At 41.7% G+C, this 13,213-nt stretch overlaps 1 non-coding gene across 1 annotated transcript; it reads left to right on the forward strand.

Annotated features, from left to right (window-relative positions):
- Nucleotides 1-1,738: 1,738 nt before the first annotated feature.
- On the forward strand, nucleotides 1,739-1,845 carry LOC125452985 (U6 spliceosomal RNA). Its single transcript, XR_007247653.1, has one exon. It is a non-coding gene; the product is annotated as a U6 spliceosomal RNA (small nuclear RNA).
- The last annotated feature ends 11,368 nt before the right edge of the window (nucleotides 1,846-13,213 follow it).

The following is a 13,213-nucleotide window of genomic DNA, read 5'->3' on the forward strand; positions in this document are numbered from 1 at the left end:
TCCCCATGCCCCGCTCTGATGAAGGGTCTAGGCCCGAAACATCAGCTTTTGTGCTCCTGAGATGCTGCTTGGCCTGCTGCGTTCATCCAGCTACACACTTTGTTGACTGTAGGCCAGTTAGCTTAACTTTAGTAGTGGGGAAAATGTTTGCATCCATCATTAAGGAAGAAATAGCAAGACATCTGGATATAAATTGTCCCATTGGGAACACCCAGCATGGGTACATGAAGGGTAGGTCATGATTAACTAATTGGGTGGAATTCTTTGAGGACATTACTTGCATGGTAGACCGTGGGGAGCCTGTGGATGTGGTGTAACTGGATTTCCAGAAGGCATCTGACAAGATGCCACACCAAAGGCTGCTACATAAGATAAAGTTCCACGGTTTTACAGGTAATGTATTGGTATGGATAGAGGAATGATTGACCAGTAGAAAGCAAAGAGTAGGAGTAAATGGGTGTTTTTCTGGTTGGTGTCAGTAGCTAGTGGCGTGCCTCAGGGATCAGCGTTGGGACCACAATTGTTTACAATTTACATATATGATTTGGAGTTGGGGACTAAGTGTGGAATGTCAAAATTTTCAGTTGACACTGAGGTGAGTGGTAGAGCAGAAGACACTGAAAGTCTGCAGAGGGATATGGATAGTTGAAGTGAGTGGGCAAAGGTCTTGTAGATGGAGTACAATGTTTGTAAGTGTGAGGTCATCCATTTTAGTATGAATAGCAGAAAAATGGATTATGTTTTAAATGGTAAAAAATTTATGTGCAAAACTGGGGGATAAAGCAAGTAATCAAATTTGATGTAACTAAACTTGCCCCCTTTTATTATTATGATGCTGGCAAATTCTCCCAAAGCCTAGAATTTGCTTTCTTGCTGCTGGCTTGCATGTTCCCAATTAAAGTAGTCTTTGAATAATGGGTTGTTAGGATATAGATACCTACTCACAGGTAGCATGTAGCCAATTAAACTCTTCATTTGCTGAGCAGAATTTTCCAGACAGCATTTGGGCCTAGAATGCAGAAGGACTTAGGTGATCTTGTGTATGAATCGCTAAACGTAGGATTATAGGTGCAGCAGGTGATTAAAAAGTCAAATGGAATTTTGTCTGCCATTGCTAGAGGGATGGAGTTTAAAAACAGGGAGGCTATGCTGCAGCTGTATAGTGTCCTGGTGAGGCCACATCTGGAGTATTGTGTGCAGTTTTGGTCTACTTACTTGAGGTCTACTTACTACACTAGCACTGGAGGGAGTGCAGAGGAGATTCACTCTGTTGATTCCAGAGTTGAGAGGGTTGGATTATAAGGAGAGACTGAGTAGACTGGGATTATACTCATTGGAATTCAGAAAAATGAGGGGAATAGATAAAGTGGACGCAGGGAGGTTGTTTGCACTAGCAGATGAAACTAGGATTAGGGGGCATCACCTCAAAATAAAGGGAAGCAGATGTAGGACTGAGGTCAGGAGGAACTTCTTCACCCTAGGGATTGCGAATCTGTGGAATTCCCTGCCCAATGAAGCGGTTGAAGCTACCTCGCTGAATTTTTTTTAAGGCAAGGCTAGATAAATTTTTGAACAGCAAAAGAATTACAGGTAATGGTGAGTGGGTGGATAAGTGGAGCTGAGTCTCAAAAAGATCAGCCATGATCTTATTAAATGGCAGGGCATGCTCGAGAGGCCGGATGGCCTACTCCTGCCCCTAGTTCTTATATAAGAGATGGCATATGAGGATAAACAAGCAGTAATCACTTCAGTGGTACATATACTAATATTAGAACATTGAAGAGAAGATTAGCATGGCCCCTGCATTTAGATGACATGGAAGATTGTGAAGTACTCCATATCTTTTAGGCCCTCTCTTGGCACAGTGGTAATCACTGCCCCAGATCAAGAGGGAATGGGTTTAAGTCTTACCTGCTCCAGACATGTGCAATAACATCTCTAAATAGGTTGATCATAAAAAATATAAAAGATTGTAAGTTTCTTTAAAGCTATATGAAAGGTCAGAGAGAGGCAAGATTAGATATTGGACTGTTGAGAAATGAGACTGGAGAAGTAGTAATGGGGAACAAAATAATTGCAGAGGAACTGACTAGGTACGTTCCACCAGTTTTCACAGTGGAAGGCACCAGTAGCACACCAGAAGTTCAAGAGAGCCAGGGGCAGAGTTGAGTTGGTGCCTGTCTTTAAGCTCCTGTTGGGGAGTTAGGCACAACCAAGATAAACATCAAAGGCGGGTGTCGGGTGCATTTCCAGATCCCAACAGAAATTTAAATGCACAAACCAAGCAGCAGGGTACTGTCTGTCTGCTCAGTCATTAAAGACAGTGAGGACGCTCATGAAGTTAACAGGCCACTAACATAGGCTTCTAACACTGACTTATCAAAAGTGCCACTTTCAAAGTGGGAGCTACCACTCTTTAGAGATATGCGAAAGAGAGGGTGCCTCAAGGTTGAAATCTCTTCTGAAAACATTTCAGAAACTCACAAAATAAAAAGAAGCCGCTACTTCCAGGCTCTTGGCATGGAGAACAAGCCCACCACTTAGTGGTCTGCAGCCCCAGTGGTCATCTCATAGTTGCTGCCACAGTGGGGACGGGAGAGGTAACAGAGGTAGAGTTTATAAATGATGGATGGAGTGATGCTCACTCCCCCACCCCCCTTCACATGCTTCCTCCTGCCATTGTCGCTTTTATTCATCAGACAGAATTTGACCCCAATGATTAGGCCCAAATGCTGTCTGGAAAATTCTGCTCAGCAACTGAAGAGTTTAATTGGCTACATGCTACCTGTGAGTAGGTATCTATATCCTAACAACACATTATTCAAAGACTACTTTAATTGGGAACACGCAAGTCAGCAGCAAGAAAGCAAATTCTAGGCTTTGGGAGAATTTGCCAGCATCATAATAATAAAAGGGGGCAAGTTTAGTTACATCAAACTTGATTACTTGCTTTATCCCCTAGTTTTGCATATAAATCTATTTGAAAAATCTTGTGTGACCCGAAGTCCTGCACATTCACCCACACAACATTTTGTAATTCAATTGAGCAAATTGATGAATACAAGCATTAATCATTAATTAAAATAAAATTGACTGCTTTTAATGAATGAGACTAGAAGAGAAAAAAAATTATCTGGGCAAATCCTTATAAGTGATTTGCAAGAATTAAGAATTTCTTTCTGCTCATTTATTTATTTCAACACAGATTGTGAATGATGACACTTTAGTAGCTGGCTAAGACTAATTGCTGTTTCTGATAATGGCAGAAGCAGAAACATGGTTTGTTCAAAGAGAAGTATTACTTCGACAGTGATTACGAATATTTGTGCTTCAGACTTTGTCTGGCTAGAGTCATTGGAAGCTTATTCTCTTGATTTCTTGTAGAATTCAGAGTTTAAATAAAAGTTATTATTGCAAAAACTGTGAAAACAGAATTAAAGATTAAACTGAGAATTCTTTCCAACAGTTTCAACTGGGAATATAGCATGGATTACTTGCCCCTTTGCAAATATACTTTGATTTGAATTATGCGCTCTGTTTGAAATTTTACAGGTGAACTCCATATTTGTATTTTGTAACTGTTACATGCTCTAGTTTCATGCTTTACTGATATTCTACCAATTTCTTTTCATTTAACGTGTTACTCTTAGAATCAAAATTCAATGTCTCTTGTGATTAGGAAAATTTGTATTTAGATGTTGGCATTTAAATGCCAGATCACATCAGCCTCCTGATCATGCAGTCATCTTCTTGTGTCATTTTCTACAGAGCCAGAAGGTGGTTATGGAATGCAAAAGGCTATGCAAAACAAAAAGCTTTGATCAACTGTCCATTGGTCACATTAAGAGCTCCATTATAAGGATTGCTAGGAGATGGTTTATTTTATGTATTTTCCCATACCATAAGTTAAAAATGTCAATGAAATAGTAGGTTACAGCACTGCCCTAAGAAAAGGTAATGGCATAGCACCATAAATATAGAAAAGATAAAAACAGATTTTCACAACATTGCATGGAAAAGTTATTTTTAATCATGAATTTTTAAAAATGATTTACAGGGGATCTGACATATACACAATGCTGAAAAGATTTTAACTCAATAAATAATTTAGCCTTACATTTCCATAAACAAAATGATTCAGTTCCTGCAACAGTTGTGGCTGGTGCAAGCAGATGTAGCCTATTTTCCAACTGAATTTCTTGCCATTGGTCCCATGACAGCGTATTTTGTTATGTTTGAAGTTTTAAAATAGATCTTGCCTTCACTCACCATATTTCAAAATGACATGTCTAAGACGAATGCTTGCATTCTCAATATTAAACTCCGTAGTCGAAAAATAATGAAACAAAACCAGAAATCAGGGCTTTTCCTGTGCTTATCAACACCAGTCAAGATGTACTTTCCCTCACTGGAGAGAAAACAAGTTGATTAAGAGTTCCCTAGATAATGGGAACTGCAGATGCTGGAGAATTCCAAGATAATAAAATGTGAGGCTGGATGAACACAGCAGGCCAAGCAGCATCTCAGGAGCACAAAAGCTGACGTTTCGGGCCTAGACACTTAAGAGTTCCCCACCACTTAGAGTTGACAAGAGTGGGGGAAGGCCAACTCTCTACACAGCTTTTATTTCTAGACCAACTGTCATCATTGACCCAGGAGGATGATAGTGTACTCTAGGACAGCAGAGGCAAGTCCACCATCAGTAATACTGAAGAATGAGGGCCCTATAGTCATATTCTCACCTATGATTAAGAAGCCTTTACCTCTTTGCTGACATATCAGAGCTCACTGCCTATAAGTATAGTAGAGGCAGAGATGATGAATTATTTACAAAGGAAATTGGACAGGCATTTGACTGAAATAAATTTACAGAGCTATAGCGATATAGCACGGGAATGGGACTGAATAGATTCATCTATGCAGAATGGACATGGATTTCTTGAGTCAAATGGCCTTGTTCAATGCTATAATGAATTATATGTGATATAACAGACCCTGTTTACAAGGTTAAAATGTTGGGGGAGAACTCATCCAGGGGAATAATGGCTGTCCGATGCCCATTTATTAATTGTAGCTGGAAGAAGAATTTCACTCCTCAGGGTCCAGAAGTCCTACTACAGAACACCAACCAATCAGAGGCGGCAGTAGCACTCAAATACTGGTACAACTACTGTCACTCAACCAGATTGGCAGGAGGTAGGGAACCAGATTTATAAGTCAGAGGATGAGGTATTCAGCCTTCCAACAGACACAACAGGGAGTGCGGTTGTTAACAAAGAAATGAGGTTGATGGAGCGTAATTGTGGACGCAGGGATGGTTTGAGATGTATATACTTCAATGCTAGAAGTATCAGAAATAAGGAGGGTGAACTTAGAGCATGGGTCAGTACTTGGAACTACAATGTTGTGGCCATTACAGAAACTTGGGTAACTCAGGAACAGGAATGGTTGTCGGAAGTTCTGGGGTTTGGATGCTTTAAAAGAAATAGGGAGGGTGCTAAAAGAGGCAGGGGAGTGGCATTGCTAGTCAGGGCTAATATAGTAGCTTCTGAAAGACAGTTTGAGAATAATATGTCTACAGAGTCAGTTTGGCTTGAGGTCAGGAGCAAGAAAGGAACAGTCACTTTGTTGGGGTTTTTTACAGATCCCCTAATAGTTGCAGAGAAGTGGAGGAGAGGATTGGAAGGCAGATACTGGAAAGGTGCAGAAGTCACAGGGTTGTAGTCATTGGTGACTTCAACTTTCCAAATATTGATTGGAAACTTTTTAGTTCTAATAGTTTAGATTGAGCGCATTTTGTCCAGAGTATCAGGAAGGATTCCTGACACAGTACAGAGATAGACCAACACGAGGGGAGGTCACTTTGGACTTCGGGCTTGGTAATGAACTGGGCCAAGTGTTAGACCTGTTGGTAGGAGAATGCTTTGGCAGTAGTGATCATAACTCTGTTACTTTTACAATAGTCATGGAAAAGGATAGGTACTTACAGCAGGGTAGTGTTTATAATTTGAGGAAGGGTAATTACAATTCTGTTAGGCAAGAACTGGGTAACATAAAATGGGAACAGATGCTGTCAGGGAAGAGCACTATTGAAATGTGGAGAGTGTTTAAGGAATGCATCCTGCATGTGCTCGATATGTTTGTCCCTAGCAGACAGGGAAGATGTAGTCGAGTGAGGGAGCCTCGATTCTCAAGAGAGGTCAAACAACTGATTAAGAGGAAGAAGGATGCTTATGTAAGGTTTAGGAAACAAGGAACAGAAAAGGTTCTAGAGGGATACACGTTATCCAGAAAGGGGCTGAAGAAAGGGCTTAGGAGAGCTCTAAGGGGGCATGAGAAAACCTTGGCACATAGGATCAAGGAAAACTCCAAGGCTTTTGACACATACATGAGAAATAAGAGAATGACCAGAGAAAGGGTTGTAAAGGGAATTTGTGCACGGACCCAAAGGAGATAGGAGAAGTCCTTAATGAATACTTTTCTTTGGTATTCACAACTGAGAGGGACTGAGAGGCAAAGGAGGATGTTGTGAGACAGGCTGGTAGGCTAGAGGAGGTTGATGTTAGTAAGGAAGATGTGCTAGGAATTTTGAGGAACTTGAAGATAGATGAGTTCCCCCGGGCCTGATGGGATTTATCCAAGGATTCTATGGGAAGCGATGGAAGAGATCGCAGGGCCTTTGGTGATGATCTTTTCATCCTCACTGTCCACGGATATAATGCCGGAAGATTAGAGAGAGGCAAACGTCATTGCCTTGTTCAGAAAGGGGATTGGGATAACCCTGGAAATGACAGGCCAGTTAATCTTACATCAGTGGTGGGCAAATTATTGGAAAGGGCTCTGAGAGATAGGATTTATGATCACTTGGAAAGGCACAGTTTGATTCGTGATAGTCAGCATGGATTTGTAAGGGGTTGATTATGTCTCACAGACCTTATTGAATTCTTTGAAGAGGTGACAAAACAAGTGGATGAAGGTAGGCCAATGGATGCAGTATACATGGATTTAAGTAAGGCATTTGATAAGGTTCCCATGGTAGGCTCATGCAAAAGGTAAGGAGGCATGGGATAAGGGGAAATGTGGCAGACTGGATTTAGAATTGGCTGGCCCTTAGGAGACAAATGGTGGTAGTGGACAGAAAATATTCAACATGTAGCCCAGTTACGAGTGGTGTACTACAAGGATCTGTTCTGGGTCCTCTTCTATTTGTGATTGTTGTGAATGATTTGGATGAAGGAGTGGAAGGGTGGATTGGTAAGTTGGTGGACGATACAAAGGTGAGTCGAGCTGTGTTTAGTACGGAGGGCTGTTCTAGGTTACAAAGGGACATTGATAGGATGCAGAGGTGGCTGAGAAGTGGCAGATGGAGTTTAACCCTGAAAAGTGTGAGGCGATCCACTTTGGAAGGACAAACTTGAAAGCAGAATACAGGGTTAACGGAAAGATTCTAGGCAGTATAGAAGAGCAGAGGGATCTTGAGTTTCATGTCCACAGTTCCCTGTAAGCTGCCACTCAGATGGACAGAGTTGTTAAGAAGGTGTATAGTGTGTTAGCTCTCATTAATAGAGGGATTGAGTTCATGAGCCATGAAATTGTGCTCCAGCTATACAAAAGCCTGGTTCGGCCACATCTGCTGTCCAGTTCTGGTCATTTTATTACAGGAAAGATGTGGAAGTGTTGGAAAAGGTGCAGAGGAGATTTACCAGGATGTTGCCTGGAATGGAGGGAAAGTCTTACAAGGAAAGGTTGAGAGAGCTAGGACTTTTCTCTTTAGAGTGATGAAAGATGAAATGTGACTTGTTAGAGGTGTACAAAATGATCAGAGGTATACTTAGATTGGACAGCCTGAGAATTTTTCGTAAGGTGGAGGTAGCTATTATGAGGCGGCATAGTTTTAAAGTGAGTGGAGGTGGATATAGGGGAGACGTCTGAGGTAGGTTCCTTACTCAGAGAGTGGTCGGGACATGGAATGCATTGCCGGAGAGGGTAGTGGAGTTGACCTCATTAGGGACATTTAAGTGGCTATTAGATAGGCATATGGATGATAGAATAAGGTTTGGAGGTTAGATAGACCTTAAGATTGAGGTAAAAGTTTGGCACAACATCATGGGTTGAAGGGCCTGTATTGCACTGTGTGTACTGTTCTATGGTCTATGTTCTATGCTCTATGTTCTATGTATCACTTCCAAAACTGCATTAGGGATTGAGGAGGCATTCAATGATATATTAGAATATTGTAAATTCTTGGTGGTTTGGATACGTTCGGAAAATGGAATTAGAAAGACAATGGGGGCTAGATTGAGAGGGCATATGGGCGGGAACTAGAGGGCTCATGATAACAACTTACAATTGATCCTCCAATCAGCCCAGGGAACCCATTTACCACTAGCCCATGGAGCTGGAGTTCTGGCCATGTGGCATGGACCTCTTGCCACTGGTTTGGTGATGGAATGAGGCAATAAATGGACATTATGTACCCACAGTTGGCCCAGGGAAGGCTGCATTACTCAATGTCCCTCCCACTGCAATTTAGTTGTATTGGGGCCAAGACTGTGTGGGTAGGTGGTAAGTAGGCCATCTGTTGGACTCAGCATGGGCCCACTTTGAAACTTGCCCTCAGGGGAGCGTTAAATCCAGCTCTCTGGCTCTCTATAATGTCCTTGTCTCACAGGAATTATATTTCCAATGTCCCATTGCATTGGTAAATCTTTGCTCTGTCCTCTTCTGTGTGACAGAAAATGACCATTTGCAGCAATAGCATGTTTTCTTCATGGTTGTGGTAGATAGCTACAAAGACGATGTCAAAGAAAGCCAAGCATGCAGCCAAGCAGTCTGCCAATTTTGTATATGAGACTCATTTGTGTGTGATCAGTTTTGTTCCAGTTGCAAACTGTAGTACACACCTACCCTATAGTGACGATTTCAAAGATGAATGAGACAGGAAATCTGGCTCGCCACAACATGAGATCCAAGAGATTTTACCTGTATCGACAACAATAGCCTCTCATTTAAACCCAGCATGAAGTAATGTGTCTGATAGATAGGTATCATTTTGGCCTGCAAGTTAAAATTGCAGTTTAATGGGTCATAGTACGAGTATGGGATTGGAAATGCAGCAAGCATCCTGCCTCAATTATGGCTGCTCCTTACTGGCTGATAGGACATCTGACAGCACCATCCCCGGTTCCTCTTTTCATCATAGAATGATTCCTAATATTAATGTTTTTGACTTTGCTTGAACAGACATTACTGGAAAAATCTCCAATCATTTTTAGTTCAAAAAAGATGTCCAAAATTAATGGTAAATGGAGAACAAAGAAAGAAGAATCTTTATACTATCTTTATTAGAGAGTCCCATACCTCTTCAATGCAAATTAAATATTTTATAGTTTTGTAGGTAAATGTGGCAGTGAATTTGCACACATAGCAAATGGGTATAGGTCAGTGGCAGAGCATTTGACTGCAGATCAAGAGGTTCCCCGGTTCAAATACAGGTGCCCCTTTCCAAATACCTTCGGCGGCATGGTGGCTCAGTGGTTAGCCCTGCTGCCTCACAGCAGCAGGAACCCAAGTTTGATTCCAACCTCAGGCGACTGTCTGTGTGGAGCTTGCACATTCTCCCCATGTCTGTGTGGGTTTCCTCCGGGTGCTCTGGTTTCCTGCCACAGTCCAAAGATGTGCGGGCTAGATGGATTGGCCATGCTAAATTGCCCATAGTATTCAGGAATGTGTAGATGAGGTGGGTTATGGGGATGGGTCTGGGCGGGATGCTCTGACAGTCAGTGTGTTCTTGTTGGGCCAAAGGGCCTATTTCCATACTGTCAGGGCCCTATGGTTAAGGTCCATCCATCAGTAATGAGATAAATTACACGTTATCTGATCTTTGATGATATTGATTGAGGCGATGACATGGAGGAATGTTAGTTCTTCTTTAAACAATGGCACATAAGATACCTTATATACAGCTTTCCAAGCAGGTGGCCTTCCATTTAATAACATACCATTCATAATGTGTACCATTGCACTTTAAGCGTTTAACAGAAGACAAAGAAGGAGTCATACTCCCATTTTTGTTTTGCCTGTTATCGGATTGTACAATAAGTGTGTCTGGCACTAATTTTAATATAATTGGTTTTGAGCAATATAATGATGCAAATAATTTTGATGAATCATTTGCCACCTGTTACTAAACACTGACTAAATTTTGTTATTTTAGCCTGTAGTCTTTGGCCCGACAACTTGATATTTCCCAACTTTCAAGTCAAATACAAAAGGTTGGGGAACCAACAATCCTCTGGAAAGCCAAAGGGTTTACTGGATGCTTTGGTCCCCAAACAGCCACCATAAAGCCAGTGGCAAGTCTGCTCAATGCAGCGATAGCTGCCCTTTGCAATTTAATACTGGCAGCAATGTTAATTTGGTTAAAGGGAGACTTTTGCCCATATCTAGTGAGGAAATCCCAACTTAGAGAACTGCTTGCTAATTAAATGGCTGGTAACTCTAGAGTCCCAACAGTGACAGTTAGGAGCAATGGACATTGCTAGGACTATAGACAGCCCCCAGTAGAAAACGAAGATTAGACACCAACATAAGTCAGGCACATCAACAACGCTAGGCTAGCAATTTGCTTCTGTGTGAGGAGGGTGAGGTGGTGGAGATGTCTCAGTGAACTTAGGGGATAATGAGATTGTGAGGTGTGGGTCACATCCCCAGAGAGTACTGGGACTGACACTCCTCCAATCAGTCCATTGTTCGACCTTAGGCCATTTACCAAAAAATCTGGGCTAGGAACTATTTACTTGGTTTGGGCTATGGGTAAAATAGCAACAGGAATACGATAAGGCCTTGTAACCATTGGTCATGTAAGGGCTCCAATAGTCACAAAGGCACGTGGGCCTCCATCACTTCTGACCCCACTGAAAACTACGAGTTAGGTCCAGACACACAGGCAACAGGCAGCACCAGCTGAATTTTATGAGCTCGGAGGTCTCCAACCTGCTGGCTGGGAGTGTATGAGATTCAGCCCCATAGTTTTTTTTTAATTAACAGTTCATTGTTAAAATTAGATACATGAGGACACATTAGTCTAAATGTAATGCATGTAAGAACATAGAGTTCAGATCGTAAAAAGCTGAAGTTTCTATGGGAGTTACCTTTTTTACTATTAATTACAAGACAGCGCTGGAGGAGCCCAAAATCGAACATGAAACAAATCACTCATTGTGCACGGACTTAACTAATGTTAATTTGAAAAAAAAATTACCACAAAAAATACTTTCAGTTGTCCCCACTGCATGCAAGTTATGATTTAAATTACTGTATGCTTTATTAAACAAGCAATTAAAAGCCTCTGGTGAAGGTGGATTTTTTCTGCTGGTGCAGCGAGTTGACATAACCTTTAGTTCAGTGCCAAAAAAATACCATAATGAACCTTTAAATATATTCATCATTATAACTGCCATTCTGTATTGAAATGAGATAAAACAAGGTTCGTTCAGTTTTCAGAGACAAATCTGCAGGTATTCCAAGGCTGGAAGATGCAGCCTTCATTATGTTTAAGTAATCAGAATTACAGTGTGTGTTCAACAGGGGTGATAATCCAGTTTGCTGCCTTTAAGTGTTCCAGATAACATTGCAGTAGGATAGATCAAAGCTTTCAGTGAAATTTGAATTTTGAGATATGAATTCAATTGAAGATTCTGAGCAACAAAGAACTCAAAGAAAGGGACCTTCAGCATCGTTTCCAACTCTGTCAGGGAAGCATGGTGGTTCAGGGGTTAGCAGTGCTGCCTCACAGTGTCAGGGATCTGGGTTTAATTCCACTCTTGGGTGACTGCCTGTACGGAGTGGGCACAATCTCCCTGTGTCCGTGTTGGAATTCTCCAGGTGCTCTGGTTTCCTCCCACAGTCATAAGATGTGCAGGTTAGGTGGACTTTTGATGCTAAATTACCCATGGTGCCCAGAAATGTTCAGGGTAGGTGGGTTAGCCATGGAAAGTGATGGGTGTGGATCTGAGTGGGCTGCTCTTTCAAGGGTTAGTGTGAATTTGATGGGTCAAATGGCCTGCTTCCACTTTGTAGGGAGTCTGTGACTTGGCTTTTTACCTAGTGGAGTCCTTCAATCATTCACCAATGGTAAAGTTATCCAATTTTCATCCCGTTAATTTTAAAATTTGATCAGTTCTATAATAGCAGGGGAGCTGGTCCAATGGCTTACAGCTCAGAGAGTAAAAACAAATAAAAAGATTTGGAAAACATTCAGGGTTGGGCTTAGCAGTGACAAGTAACAATCACCAATGTAAGATAAACTAATAATTTTTTCATGTTATTCATTGGCATTATCATCATCCAATCCCTCACCTCCTTGCCAGGAAGTGACAGCCTTGTAAGTGTGATGACCACTGGTGCAGATCGGAATTGTGTTATTTTGAGAATCACCTCCTGATAATCCAAAGTGTTTCACCACCTGCAAAGAACAAGTCAGAAGTGTAATGGAATTCTCTCCACTTTCTAGAGAGAGTGCAGTTCCAAAAACACTCAAAAAGCTTGACAAAACATAAGACAACAGACTGATGTATTTTGGTTAAGGGTCAGTTTTATTGAATTTCATAGAGGGTTTCTCACCACGTGGCCTAATGGGTTTTCTCATTGTTCCTCACTAAATGTACCTCATTAAACAGGTTCGCTCAGAGAGATTAAGTGTGATATCAGCAAGCAAACAAGTTCCTTGGTCCAGTCCATGGGCTGGATGTATGCCCCCTGAGTGCACAGTCTCCTTACTGCAGCAATAGATCATCACAAGGTGCAGCACTGAAGTACAGAAGCATACTCTAAATGGATCAGGGATGTGCCATGAGCTGGAACATGTCTGATGCCAATGTCCGTAGACGTGGGGTACATGGGGCCAGTGCCCATGGAGTGTGCCCTGACATGTTAGGGCCTGGTGACCAATATGGAGGTCCTTTAGAGCAAATGCCAAAATGCAAAGTTGCCAGGTACCCTTACTGATTTCCATGTCGAGAATTCTTAGCATCCAGTTTATTCACAGCGAATGATACAATGGAAAGCTGCAAATTAATGAGGCAAGATTTGCAGTTAATAAGGTCATTAATAAGCAATAATCTCCCTTGATAGCTAACTTGCTACTGCCTAGCAAAGTAGTCATCTTGACACATGGAACTTAGTGAAAAAGTTACAGTGAGTTGTTCACGAG

The sequence above is a fragment of the Stegostoma tigrinum genome, chromosome 4, assembly GCF_030684315.1.
Source record: "Stegostoma tigrinum isolate sSteTig4 chromosome 4, sSteTig4.hap1, whole genome shotgun sequence".
Classification (NCBI taxonomy): domain Eukaryota; kingdom Metazoa; phylum Chordata; class Chondrichthyes; order Orectolobiformes; family Stegostomatidae; genus Stegostoma; species Stegostoma tigrinum.